Consider the following 13,960-nt stretch of genomic DNA (forward strand, 5'->3'; position numbering starts at 1 on the left):
TCAAGGCCCAGGTAGGTGTACTTGTTGGTTTCCGTAAGTAGACAGCTGTCTATTATGAAGGGGGTGCGGCCTGCTGCTATCTGCTTTCTTTTTTGGAACACCATGGTATTAGTTTTCTTCCGGTTGATTGGCAGTGCCCCTGTGGTGCTGAAGGTCTCTAGGAATTTCAGATTAACTTGGAGGCCTCTCTTAGTTGGTGATAACAGCACAAGGTCATCAGCATAGAGCAGAAATTTCACCTCTGTGTCAGGGTGAGTCCTGGTGCTGAGAAGGACTCCAGAGCCACCACCAGCTTGTTGATGTAAATATTGAAGAGCGTTGGACTGAGGCTGAAGCCCTGTCTTACTCCTCAGTTCTGTTGGAAACAGGCCATCCTCCTTGCATTTACCCTCATGCTGCAGCTGTTCTCAGTGTAGGAGCTTTGGATGACATCATATGTTCTGCATCATATTCTGCTCCCCAGCAGTTTTAGGACTAGCCCTGGGTAACACACTGATTTGAAGGCCTAATTGAAGTCTATAAAGCAGTCATGGACCCTCTCATGCTTTGTATTGTGGAAATGGTTCTTGATGAGGCTGTGCAGGGTGTAGATGTGGTCGGTGGTGCAGAGATTTGGCATAAAACCTCCTTGGCTTTTGCTGAAGACATTGTATTGGTTGAGGAAGATGATGATCCTCTTGTTCAGGATGCAGTTTAAGAGTTTCCCCAGGTTGCTGCTGACACATATTCCCCTGTAGTTTGCTGGGTCGTACTTATCCCCATTTTTATGTATCGGGGTTATGAGTCCTCAGTTTCAGTTTTTGGGAAAGTAGCCAGTCTGCAGTACAATATTGAATAGTTTTGCTATCGCACCCTGGATGTCTGGCGGGCTGTATTTTATCATTTCTGGGAGTATCCAATCTGGGCCGCTGGCTTTTTTTTTTACCTTTCATCAGTGTGATCCTTTCTGTTATTTCTGCCAATGTAATTGGTGTGTTCAGAGGGTTTTGGAAGTCTTTGAATTTTTTCTCCATATCCTTCAGTTTGTTCACAAACTCTTTGTGTGCCACGTTCAGGTCATCATTTGGGATGTCTTTTTTTTATAACTGTAATTTTTATTAAAATTTTTCACATATTTTTAGGAAACATAGAACACAGAGAAGTCATTCACATTTTCATATCAGAGAAAACACTTAGGCCTCCAACAGGACGACCCATTAGAGATCACTTTAAAGCTTTCAAATTCAAATATCTGATATGAAATCCATTTTAAATAACAGTCCATGAAACACAGAAAAAAAAAAAAAAAAAAACTAAGACAACACTGAGAGAAAGAAGGGAAAGGAAGAATGATATAGACAAAGATCATGAAACAGTTGGTCATTCACTACGCTGCGCCCAATAGTAGTTCCATGGGGCCCATACTGTCTTGAACAGGTCCATCTTTGCATTAAGACTTGTGTTCAAAGACTCCATCCACCTCACATCACAGACCCTAGCGTAGTACTCTTGTCTAGAGGGTGGTGAGTCCCTTTTCCAGCATAGAGCAATCATGCATCTCGCTGCTGTCAACAAGTGGAGGTGCAATTTGGAAGAATGTTTACCCATTCCCCTAGGGGTCACATTGAGAAGGAAAACAGAGGGCTCCAGAGAAATCTCTGTAAATAGCACCTCCTGAACCAGTTTTCTTATTGTTTCCCAAAAAGGAACTATTTTGCTGCAGGTCCAGAAAACATGTGTCAGAGTGCCGACAGATGATCCACATCTCCAGCATATACTCGGGACCTGCGGGTTTATTTTATTCAGGATATCCGGCGTATGGTTCCAGTGCATTAAAATTTTATATTGGTTCTCCTTGTATAGGGTGCAAATTGATGTCTTAGCTGCTTTAGACCATATTGTCTGCCATGTCTGAGGGGAAAGCCTCCTTCCCAAGAATCCCTCCCACTTAGACATATAGGGGTGCTGGAAGATGGGTCCACCCACCGGTGAATTGATTGTTTTATATATATCCGAGATCAACCCCTTGGTAGAGGGACCTCTCCTGCACAGCCTCTCAAACTCCGTGGGGATGGACACTTTATATTAGCCAAACAGGGATCTTGCAAAATACTGAATCTGTATGTACTTATAGAATTCCCGATTAGTGATGTTAAAACTTTCTTTTAAATAATCAAACTGATTATTACTAAGGTGTTTCTGTCCACTATATCCGCAAATCTAAATAATCCCGCATTGATCCAGGGGTGAACCATCGATGATTCTAGGCTCTGAGGGAGCAAAGGCTGAAAGACAAACGATATCATCGGGTAGTGTTTAGAAGAAAGAGGAAATCTCCTCCTACAGGTGTCCCATATGTCTCTAGTGAATTGCATAGGGCCCAGTAAAGTGGTTTGGAGTTTAACAGATTTCTCAGACCACAGCAGTGAATTCGGATGAACTGGGGCTATCCATAATTTTTCAATTTCTGTCCACTAATTATATGCCCAAAGGGATGACCACGAAGGAATCCTTCTCAAGTGAGCCGCTCAATAGTATTTTACCACATCCGGGACCGATAACCCCCCCTGCTCCCTCCCCGAGATCAGTACCTGCTTGGAGATTCTATGCCTCCCATTATTCCATATAAACTTCATTATGCAGGATTGGAGAGCCCTCAACTCCCCCATAGGAACCCCAACTGGTAGAGTTTCAAAATAGTAGTTGAGTTTAGGAATAAGGGACATTTTCACCGCCGATATCCACCCCAAAAATGAGATATGAAGATTGGCCCACTTGACCATAAGACCCTTCAATTCTTTAAAAAGGGGCAGAAAATTATGAGCAAACAGGGTCCCATAGTCTGACGTTATGTTAATCCCCAGATATTTGATACTCTCTGACTTCCACCGGAATTTTTAATTCAGCTTAAGATGATCTAATTCTTCATGCGTGTTACGGGTCCGGGGGGTGGAACCTCTGTGCTGCGGTGCAAGGAGGGACCCAGAGGGGCGTAACTAAGTATCAACCTGCTGGACCGACCCTGGTCGTACGGCGGCTAACTCCGTGACCAGGGAGGGACCGAGCCGAGGGACCAGGTGCTACTCTGGGGACCACCTTGTAAGGGAGCAGGTGACTCCCACGGTACAGATGGCAGGGACTGACCGGAACAGCAGGCAGGCTGGCGAGCGGAAGCCTCCAGGTAGGCTATCAGGAAAACACGGCAAATAACGGCAGGAGTCTCTAGGTGGGCTGGCAGGTGGTCACGGCAAGTGACGGCAGGAGTCTCGATGTGGTCACGGCAAGTGACTGCAGGAGTCTCTAGGTGGTCACGGCAAGTGCTCCCAGGTGAGCGGGCTGGCAGGCACGGCAGGTAACAGGCAGGCAACAGTCAAGTGCTCCCAGGTGAGCAGACTGGCAGGCACGGCAGGTAACAGGCAGGTAACAGGAAAGTGCTCCCAGGTGAGCGGGCTGGCAGACACGGCAAGTAACAGGCAAGTAACAGGCAAGTGCTCCCAGGTGAGCGGGCTGGCAGGCACGACAGGTAACAGGCAGGTAACAGGCTGGCGGGCAAGACTGGTAGTCAGGCTAGCAGCGGGACCTGAGGGCTGAAGCAGAGGTCAGAAACACTGTGCAACAACTTTTGCTCGGGCACCTCCTTTTTGGAGGAGGTGCTTTATATATGGGAGGACCCACGGCTATTGGCCGGGGACTCCTTAGGACGGCGTGCGCGGCCCTTTTAAGAGGGAGGGAGCGCGTGTGTCCTAAGCACAGTGCCCGGGGAGCTGCGCGCGCCAGCAGCAGGAAGAGGAGCGCTGGTGAACGCAGAGCGGGGAGCGAGGAGGTGAGTGGGATGGCGTCTCTGCCTGGCAGGGGGGCAGAGATGCCGATGCTACAATGGGGAAGGTTTAGTGGAAGTGCCTCTGTTTTTTTAGAATTAATCTTATATCCTGAGATCATGCCATATTCCCGAAATATCACTTTAAGATTAGGGAGGGTGATATGCAGATTCGTAAGGGTCAGTAGCACATCGTCTGCAAATAGGGAAATTTTAAATACTTTACCCCTTACCTCCACCCCCGATATGTCAGGATTAACTCTTATTGCTGCCTCTAGAGGCTCGATACACATGGCAAACAAGAGGAAACCAGGGGAGGAGTCCTGAGGAGATAATTTGCATATTCCCACTGCATTTTGGGGTAAGTGAAGAGTCTCCGCGAGCTCAAAGAACACTGGATTTTGGCTGTTGGAGCTGAAAAGAGGACATCGGTAAACCAGGGGAGGAGTCCTGAGGAGATAATTTGCATATTCCCACTGCATTTTGGGGTAAGTGAAGAGTCTCCGCGAGCTCAAAGAACACTGGATTTTGGCTGTTGGAGCTGAAAAGAGGACATCGGTAAACCAGGGGAGGAGTCCTGAGGAGATAATTTGCATATTCCCACTGCATTTTGGGGTAAGTGAAGAGTCTCCGCGAGCTCAAAGAACACTGGATTTTGGCTGTTGGAGCTGAAAAGAGGACATCGGTAAACCAGGGGAGGAGTCCTGAGGAGATAATTTGCATATTCCCACTGCATTTTGGGGTAAGTGAAGAGTCTCCGCGAGCTCAAAGAACACTGGATTTTGGCTGTTGGAGCTGAAAAGAGGACATCGGTAAACCAGGGGAGGTGTCCTGAGGAGATAATTTGCATATTCCCACTGCATTTTGGGGTAAGTGAAGAGTCTCCGCGAGCTCAAAGAACACTGGATTTTGGCTGTTGGAGCTGAAAAGAGGACATCGGTAAACCAGGGGAGGAGTCCTGAGGAGATAATTTGCATATTCCCACTGCATTTTGGGGTAAGTGAAGAGTCTCCGCGAGCTCAAAGAACACTGGATTTTGGCTGTTGGAGCTGAAAAGAGGACATCGGTAAACCGCGCGCCAGTAGGTGCGCGCATTTTTAAGCTTTTTTCACTGTTTTCAGAACATTAACAGTAAGAACATGGAAGAGTCCAGGAGCCATTTGGTGAGCTGCATATCCTGCTACATGTTCACAGACTTGCCAGTGGAAAAGCCAAACTTCACATGCCAGAAATGCAAGCTTGTGTCCCTGTTGGAGGAAAAGTTGCGAAATCTAGAAGAGAGGTTAACTACCTTGAAAATCATTAAGGAAGGTGAAGAGTTCTTAGACAGAGCAGAATTATCTCTTCATGATTCAGAAAGAGAAGAAATTCAAACTGCACCTGATGAAACAGAGGAATGGAAGCATGTGACCCACAGAAGCAGGATGATCGAGAGGCAGTCAGCACCCATACTGCTCAGGAACCAGTACCAGGCTCTCACGCAGGAGAACCATGAAGAAATACAGCAAAATAAGACTTTGCCAGCAATGAATAACCTTGTAAGCCCTCAGAATCCTCCTGGATGGAAAAAGAAGAATGTTGTGAAGAAAAAACGGAGAGTGGTGGTCATGGGGGATTCCCTGTTAAGAGGAACAGAGGCCGCTATCTGCAGACCAGACATAACCTCAAGAGAAATGTGCTGTCTTCCAGGAGCAAAAATTAAAGATGTGTCTGACAGGATATCAAGACTCTTCAGACCTACAGATCACTACCCATTCCTGCTAATACATGTGGGGACAAATGACACCGCAAGAAAGGACCTGGAAACCATCAGCAGTGACTTTGAAGACTTAGGCAAGAAAGTGAAAGAATTGTGAGCGCAGGTGGTCTTCTCATCCATCCTCCCAGTGGATGGCCATGGAACAATGAGGTGGAATAAGATTCTACAGGTGAACAACTGGCTACGTCGATGGTGCCGTCAACAAGGATTTGGATTTCTGGATCACGGAATGAATTACCTATACGATGGACTACTTGCTAGAGATGGGGTGCACATTACGAAGACTGGAAAACATGTATTTGGAAGTCGCCTTGCTACACTCATCAGAAGAGCTTTAAACTAGAACAATGTGGGAAGGGAAGCAAAAGGCCAGAAAAAGCCATACAGCTGACAAATACTATTGAGATCTCTGCTAGTGGAAAGGAAGAACAAAAACAAAACAATTTAAATAATAAAAATATGGGAGGAAGAGAAACCAATCACAAACTAAAATGTTTTTATACAAATGCACAAAGCATGGGCAACAAACAAGGAGAATTGGAACTACTAATTCAGGAAAAGAAATATGATGTCATTGGAATCACTGAAACTTGGTGGGACGATACACATGATTGGAATAAAAGGCTAAAAGGATACAACTTATTTGCAAGAAACAGACTTGATAAACGAGGAGGAGGTGTCGCATTGTATGTTAGAAAAGCGTATATCTGCCCAGAGATTGAAGCTTCAGAGACTGGGAGTTCTGTGGAAACTGTTTGGGTAAGAATACAAGGAGAGAACAACAGAAAGGACACCATTGTAGGCATTTACTACAGGCCACCTGGGCAAGCTGAAGATATGGATGAACTCTTTATGTATCAAATGACCAAGTTCTCCAAAAAATATGACGTAGTGGTCATGGGAGATTTCAACTATCCAGACATTTGTTGGGAATCTCTCTCAAGTAAAACTAACAGGTCAAGAAAATTCTTATCCTCTCTTGCTGACAACTTTATCTTCCAAAAGGTAGGGGAGAAAACAAGGGGATCTGCTACTTTGGATCTAATCCTTATAAACAGGGAGGAAATGGTTGAGGAGGTAAAGGTGGCTGGGACCCTAGGAGGCAGCGATCATGCTATTATAGAATTTTGGATAACTAGAGGAGGAAGACATGTGAAGACTCAAACTTCAAGGTTAGATTTTAGAAAGGCAGATTTTAATAGACTCAGAAAGAGAATAGGAGGGATCCAATGGCTGGATGTCCTTAAGGACAAAAATGTCCAGGAAGGATGGGAAATTTTTAAAAATGAGATTCTCAAAGCACAATCGTTAACAATCCCGAAAAGTAGGAAGAATGGGAAGCATTTAAGGAAACCAGGATGGATGAACACAGAACTTAAACACATGCTAAAAAGAAAGAAAGAAATGTTTATTAAATGGAAAGAGGGAGGCATATCTAAAGAAGATTATAATGCAGTCTGCAGATCCTGTAGGGCACGTATCAGGTTAGCTAAAGCTGACAATGAATTAAGGCTTGCAAGAGATGTCAAAAGCAATAAAAAAGGATTTTGGGGGTATGTCAAAAGTAAAAGAAAAGTCAAAGATGCTATAGGATTTTTACAGGATGAAAATGGAGAAATGGTAAGAGAGGATGTTGAGAAGGCCGAACTTTTTAACTCCTATTTTGCATCTGTTTTCTCTCAGAAAGAAAATGTAACATCAACTGATCTTCACTGTCCTTTTAAAGGAATAGAGGAATCCAAGTTATCTGTAAACAGAAAGATTGTGAGGGAATATTTAGCTAACATAAATGAGTTCAAGTCTCCAGGTCCAGATGAATTACACCCCAGAGTACTGAAGGAGATCGTAGAAGAAATTTTAGAACCACTCTCCATAATCTTTGAAAATTCTTGGAGAACAGGAGAAGTCCCAGAAGACTGGAGAAGAGCAAATGTTGTTCCTATCTTCAAAAAGGGGAAGAAGGTGGACCCAGGGAACTATAGGCCGGTGAGTCTGACTTCTATACCAGGAAAGATCTTTGAACAAATTATTAAACAACATATATGTAAGTACATGGATAAGAATGAAGTGATTAACCAGAGTCAGCATGGATTTGTAACTAACAAGTCATGTCAGACTAACTTAATTTCCTTCTATGACAGAATCACTGACTGGGTGGATCAGGGAAATGCTGTAGATATAGTATATCTTGACTTCAGCAAAGCATTTGACAAAGTATCTCACACCATCCTTATTGAAAAAATGACCAAGTATGCAATGGACCAGGCTACTGTTAGGTGGATTCATAACTGGCTTAGTGATCGGACTCAAAGGGTGGTTGTAAATGGCTTCACATCCAGCTGGATGAATGTCTCAAGTGGGGTACCACAGGGCTCTGTCCTGGGACCTGTATTGTTCAACATCTTTATCAATGATTTAGATGAAGGAATTGAGGGTAAACTGATTAAATTTGCTGATGACACAAAGCTAGGAGGGATAGCTAATGCTAGAGAAGAGAGAGAGAGGATTCAAAAAGACCTAAATAAACTGGAGCAGTGGGCAGCAACCAACAGAATGGTTTTTAACAGGGAAAAATGCAAAGTACTACATCTGGGCAATAAAAATGAAAAAAGCATATACAGAATGGGAGGAATAGAGCTAAGCAACAGTACATGTGAAAAAGACTTAGGTATACTAATAGATCATAGACTGAACATGAGTCAACAATGTGATGCAGCAGCAAAAAAGGCAAATACAATTCTGGGATGTATTAACAGAAGCATACAGTCTAGATCACGTGAAGTCATTATTGGTCTTTACTCCTCTTTGGTCAGACCTCATCTGGAATACTGTGTACAGTTTTGGGCACCACATTTTAAAAAAGACATAGACAAACTGGAGCAAGTTCAGAGAAGAGCGACCAGAATGGTGACTGGTCTGCAAACCATGTCCTATGAGGAACGGTTGCAGGATTTGGGAATGTTTAGCTTGCAAAAAAGAAGACTGAGAGGAGACTTAATAGCTGTCTACAAATATGTCAAGGGCTGTCACATTGTAGAAGGATCATCTTTATTCTCATTTGCACAAGGAAAGACTAGAAGCAATGGGATGAAACTAAATGGGAGGAGACACAGATTAGATATTAGAAAAAACTTTGTGACAGTTAGGGTGATTAATGAGTGGAACAGGCTGCCACGAGAGGTGGTGAGTTCCCATTCAATGGACGTCTTCAAACAGAGGCTGGACAGACATCTGTCTGAGATGATCTAGTGAATCCTGCTTTGAGCAGGGGGTTGGACCAGATGACCCAGGAGGTCCCTTCCAACTCTACCATTCTATGATTCTATGAAGAGCGGGGATAAAGGACAGCCTTGCCTTGTGCCATTTACTATAGAGAAACTGGGTGATACACAATGGGGAAGTTTAATGGACGCTGTGGGAGAAGAATAAAGGGCCTTTAGTGCTGTTAGAAAAGCACCTGATATCCCAAAAGTCTTCACTGTCTCAAACATAAAGGGCTGTAAAATAATACTCTTCCTGTATTATTTTTTCCTACCGAGGACTTCGCAAAGTATCAATATCACGATATTCTTATAAAAAATGTATCTATTTATTCTTGGATTGTCCATTAAAAAGAATCAGATTGCAGCAGGTACATACAATAATTAGTTATAAAGTAATTGTCCATTTGTCCATAATTAGCTTAATTGTTGAGATTCACCCATCTTTCCTTGGATCCTGGCTGGTAAATCATGTCTTTGTCCAGCACGTGTCCAGGCCTACATGTCAGATACTTCTCAGCATGAAGATTCTTCTTGTGGGGTGGGAAGAGCAAGAGAGCCCCGCCTTTCTGTACCATGGGCTTTTATAGCCAGTCGTATGGACACCTGTTCTACATATGGTAGTGAACCAAAAATACACACACAAATAGCGCATGTCAACTAGACATGATGGCTGAGGCATAGAACTCAGAAAAATGATTATCGATTAACATTCCAAATGAATTTCCATAATTAACCATTTAACATTTCCCCCTTTTTTGAGAATAAAAGGACTTTAACTGAAAATTCTCAAAAGAAGATACATTCATCAATCATTTTTTTCTTTCCTTCTTCCTTGGCAATATCATTAAATTTCCATAATAATAATAATAATAGTAATAATAGTATCAATATCGGATTATTGTTATATAATGATGTGAATTCATGTTATGGTAAGCCGTGACTAATATTCATTTAATATGTATAATTATACTTCCCTATATCTAAATTGAAGTAATCGCGGGTTCAATCGTCATCATCTGATGTCATCGGGTCTTCGTCTCATCTTCTTCTTGGTTCTTTTATAACACAGTCTTTAGATGAAAACTCCTTTGAAATAAATTACAGCGTGTAGATATGGTACAGTCCATAATTGTGTTCATTATTGTGCAGTCCATAAACTGTACTCTTTATTAGAAAGATCATGTGTATCAACTGATAAGAAAACAAAGTCCATGGATGAAATGTAGCTTTAATATCTGTGCGATATTCTGGAATCTTCCATATGTCCGCACTGGTCTAGTGTCACTTTTGGAACAGATGTGACGTCTTTGGTCAGTAAAGCAAGGGTTAACTTGACACTTCGCTGCTTTATATAGCACCATAACCAGTACTCAGTCCTTTATATACAGGACACATATGCCAGGTATTACCTGTTCACCAGCTTTCATTGAAGCGTTGCAGGTGATAAGAAACCACTGGAACGTGATGAAACTTGAACACAACACAGTTCATTCAGGATCATCGTCCTCTGCCGTCCTGGTGATCAGTGGTGTGAATTGTATTGTATGTAATTGACACAGTCTATTATCACTCAGCATTCACACCTTCTGAGACGTCCGGATATCAGTTGCTTCTTTTTGTAACTTTTGAGAATCTCTTTGATTTATAAAAATTAAAAGTCTTTATTAAGATAGAATTCATAATTGCGATGTCTTGATTGAAGTCTTCATTCCCTAATCTGATACCAAATCTGGCAATTTTCCTAACCTATAATATCACAGCGTACCATAGCAATCAATAATATCCATCTAATTATTATCAAAATATTAAAATAAATTATGTTTGGAATAATAAACAATAATAGATAATAATTCAATCAAGTTCTCCATGTGATAAAATATTTTTATGTCATAGGTGTAATTACCTTTTTCAACCCATAGGTGTCAGTGTGTTTTGAAGCAACAAGTGTTTATATCTTTATTAAACCAATAATACCAAAGAATGTATGTATACTCATGGATCAAAAATGAATAAATATATGAATGAATGAATGAATGAATGAATAAATGAATGAATGAATTGTTGTGTTTACTCAGAAAATGTAAACATTTTTCTTATAGTAATTCATATCATCATTATATTTAATGAAGCAATATTCTTTGTACTTGACATTACCCCATTAAATATTAATGTGTTTTCTCAATTGAAATATTGAACTGAATTAAAATCAAAATTGAAAATTAAAAATGAAAAATGGAAAAATAAGAAAATAAGTAAGAATAAAATTTGAAAAATGAAAAATAAAATTAAGAGTAAAAATAAGAATAAAAATAAAAATAAGGCCTTTAAATTTTAATGACAAATGCAGAGTAATTATATTCTCCATAAAAAATACCCTTATATCTCCATTATCTGGATGATTTCATATTTGTCATAACCTTGTATCACCAAAAAATTATTAAACTATGCAACTTTGCATGTAACACCCTTCTTAATTATATCATTGTACCTTATTATTGTTTCTTCTTTATTAAAATGTGTGGAAAATAAGTATTGATCAAAAGTGATTATGTAATCAGGATCAAAAACACATTTTCCCCCTTAATACCAAAAATATTATTTTATAAAATTTATGTATATATCAGAACCAAATTAAAAATAGTTATTCTTCTAGAAATATTGTGCATAAATTTCATATCGATGAGTAGCATAGATTTGTCTAAAGAGAGGTGTGTACCTATTTAGGTAACCATTAAAAATAATATCATAGTTATTCAAGAATATTATCATGTGGAAAATTATTCTAAATATAAATTTGCTTTGTAAACCATTTTGATGTGTGGTTGCTCTTATCCACTATTAGTTAAATCAAGAAATAATAATTATTAAGAAATATAGAAGTATATATATATATGTAGATAATACCTAATTATGTATTATAATTTTTCTCAGAATTAAATATATTTGTGTACCTTCACATAAAGAAACATTTATTTATTTTTTTTCAAACATACAAACGTACAAGGCCTCTGTCACATCAATCACGCTTAGCAGCTGCTGATTTGCTCATCTGTCACCTTCACTCTGACATTCACAGATCTGTTCAACTCAAACATTCCACATATGAAGTTTTAGATATATATATTTAACCCAAAATTGTTGTATCCCAATTTATTAATGCGCATTTAATATCTTAATATTTCTTTGAATATTCCCCAAATACATATTATATAATATGAGAGTAAGTCACTTAAATTTCAGACACTTAAAAAAACTATTGTCTTGCAAAAATAGAAATGTCCTTAGGTTCCTTTTTTTTTTTTACTCACTGGCTGCCAGGTTTTAAGTTACATCAGCTGGAAATAGAATGAATGGGATCCTATACTATTAGCTCAAAAGTCAAAGGCCGCAGCTGTCACACGTCATGCTGTAAAGCTACAGGTTAAAACGAACACTTCATGCACAGAAAATATTAGCAACACAAAAGAATTAATAAGTATTACATATATATTATAGTCCAACTAGTTATATTGTTATTATTTTAAAATGTAACACACATAAAATCATGCAATTTTTTCCACTTCCTGTGTGAATAAAGAAATAAATCCATTTTAGAGTTGTTTGATCAAATCCTGCTTTGGAATGAAAACTCTAAGGAAATATAAGAAAACAAAATTAAATATCAAATTCATACAGAAACAGAATTATTTAAATATCTTATACATATATTGGTTGGTTCTAATGTAATTCAAAATATTGTTACTTAAATTTATATATGAAGTTCTAATTTATTAATTAATATATATATATTTTATAAACATATATATAAATACAATTATACACAATCTCTACTTAGACAAGTGTATATATATATATACATACATGAACTACTAGAAACTATGTAACTACAATTTTACTGCATAAGATTATAAATAAATATTGAGACATTGTATAACATTTTGATACAACATCATAATTACAGTTTTTCCTTAGCCACTCCCTAAACCAAATCTTCTGTCTCTCTCAAATATCTCCAGGAACGCCCTATTTAGGAAAGACATTTTTCTATCCTTCAAAACCTCAGAGAACTGTCTGTTCTTCTGTCCACATTCCATGACGTCACTGTGAGCCGGTCGTCTCACCTGTCTCTGTCCGTCTATTTCGGCCATTTTCCTTTTTAGAGAATCACAGTCCTGACTGAGAATTAACTCATTCTGTGGAGAGATGGATCTTTACACTGGCTGATATGGCTTATAACAGATATGAAATCTCCTGCGTATTTGATAGAGTTCACTATGAGGATGACTCAGTCTAGGAGAGTTTGATATTGGCTTTTGGTAAGATTTTACCTTTCCTGGTTTTATAAAATTAACTTGATTTATTTTCTTTGCACGATTCTCATGTTTTCTAACAGAATCCAGCAACTGCGCACATTTGAATAGGGATTCTTTTTGTGACGCTATAACTCTAGATACTGGATCTAGGAATTTGAATTTTTGTACAAAAGTTGTTATCATTTGTTGTACTTTTCCATTTTTGATGAGAGCTTTGTACAACCGTTCAAATATGGACATGAATGTATATGTACATTCCTTCCTACCAATCCTTAGTTTCTGCAGATCTTCTATGTTGGGAAAATCTTTTGTGACACAATAAATCAAATATCTTAATCTGTCCGAATCATTTTCCCATCCATTAGGAGAGTCATTTTCACAGGGCATTAAATGTAAACGTCTGGACAATGTGACAGGAATCCATATTTTAAATAATTGATTCCTCTCCTCATTGGATAAATCAAACTTATCAGAGAAGCTCTCAAATGTCTCTGAATTTCTACAGGCATGGATTTTGACATCATATTTTGGCATGATTTTGTATAATTTCAGCAAATTTTTCCTCATTTTAATTTGTAGTTGAGCCTGGGTAATTCCTGAATTCTCTGATATTTTTAGTGGCTCTTGAACGTCCGCTCCTCCTACGTCACTCACGTCTCCTCCCACTTCACCTAATATGTCAGTTTCTCGTATGTCAGTCATGTCTCCTCCCATGTCAGGTTTCTGTATGTCCGTCTCTTGGTCAGACCCAAGGTCACCTTCAGTTACAGACACGTGTCTTACTTCTTGTTCATTTTCCACATTACAGTCAGAATCAGTATCACCATCT

The sequence above is a fragment of the Phyllobates terribilis genome, unplaced genomic scaffold (genome assembly GCF_046119375.1).
Source record: "Phyllobates terribilis strain yellow unplaced genomic scaffold, ASM4611937v1 Scaffold_731__1_contigs__length_746402, whole genome shotgun sequence".
NCBI classification, from domain to species: domain Eukaryota; kingdom Metazoa; phylum Chordata; class Amphibia; order Anura; family Dendrobatidae; genus Phyllobates; species Phyllobates terribilis.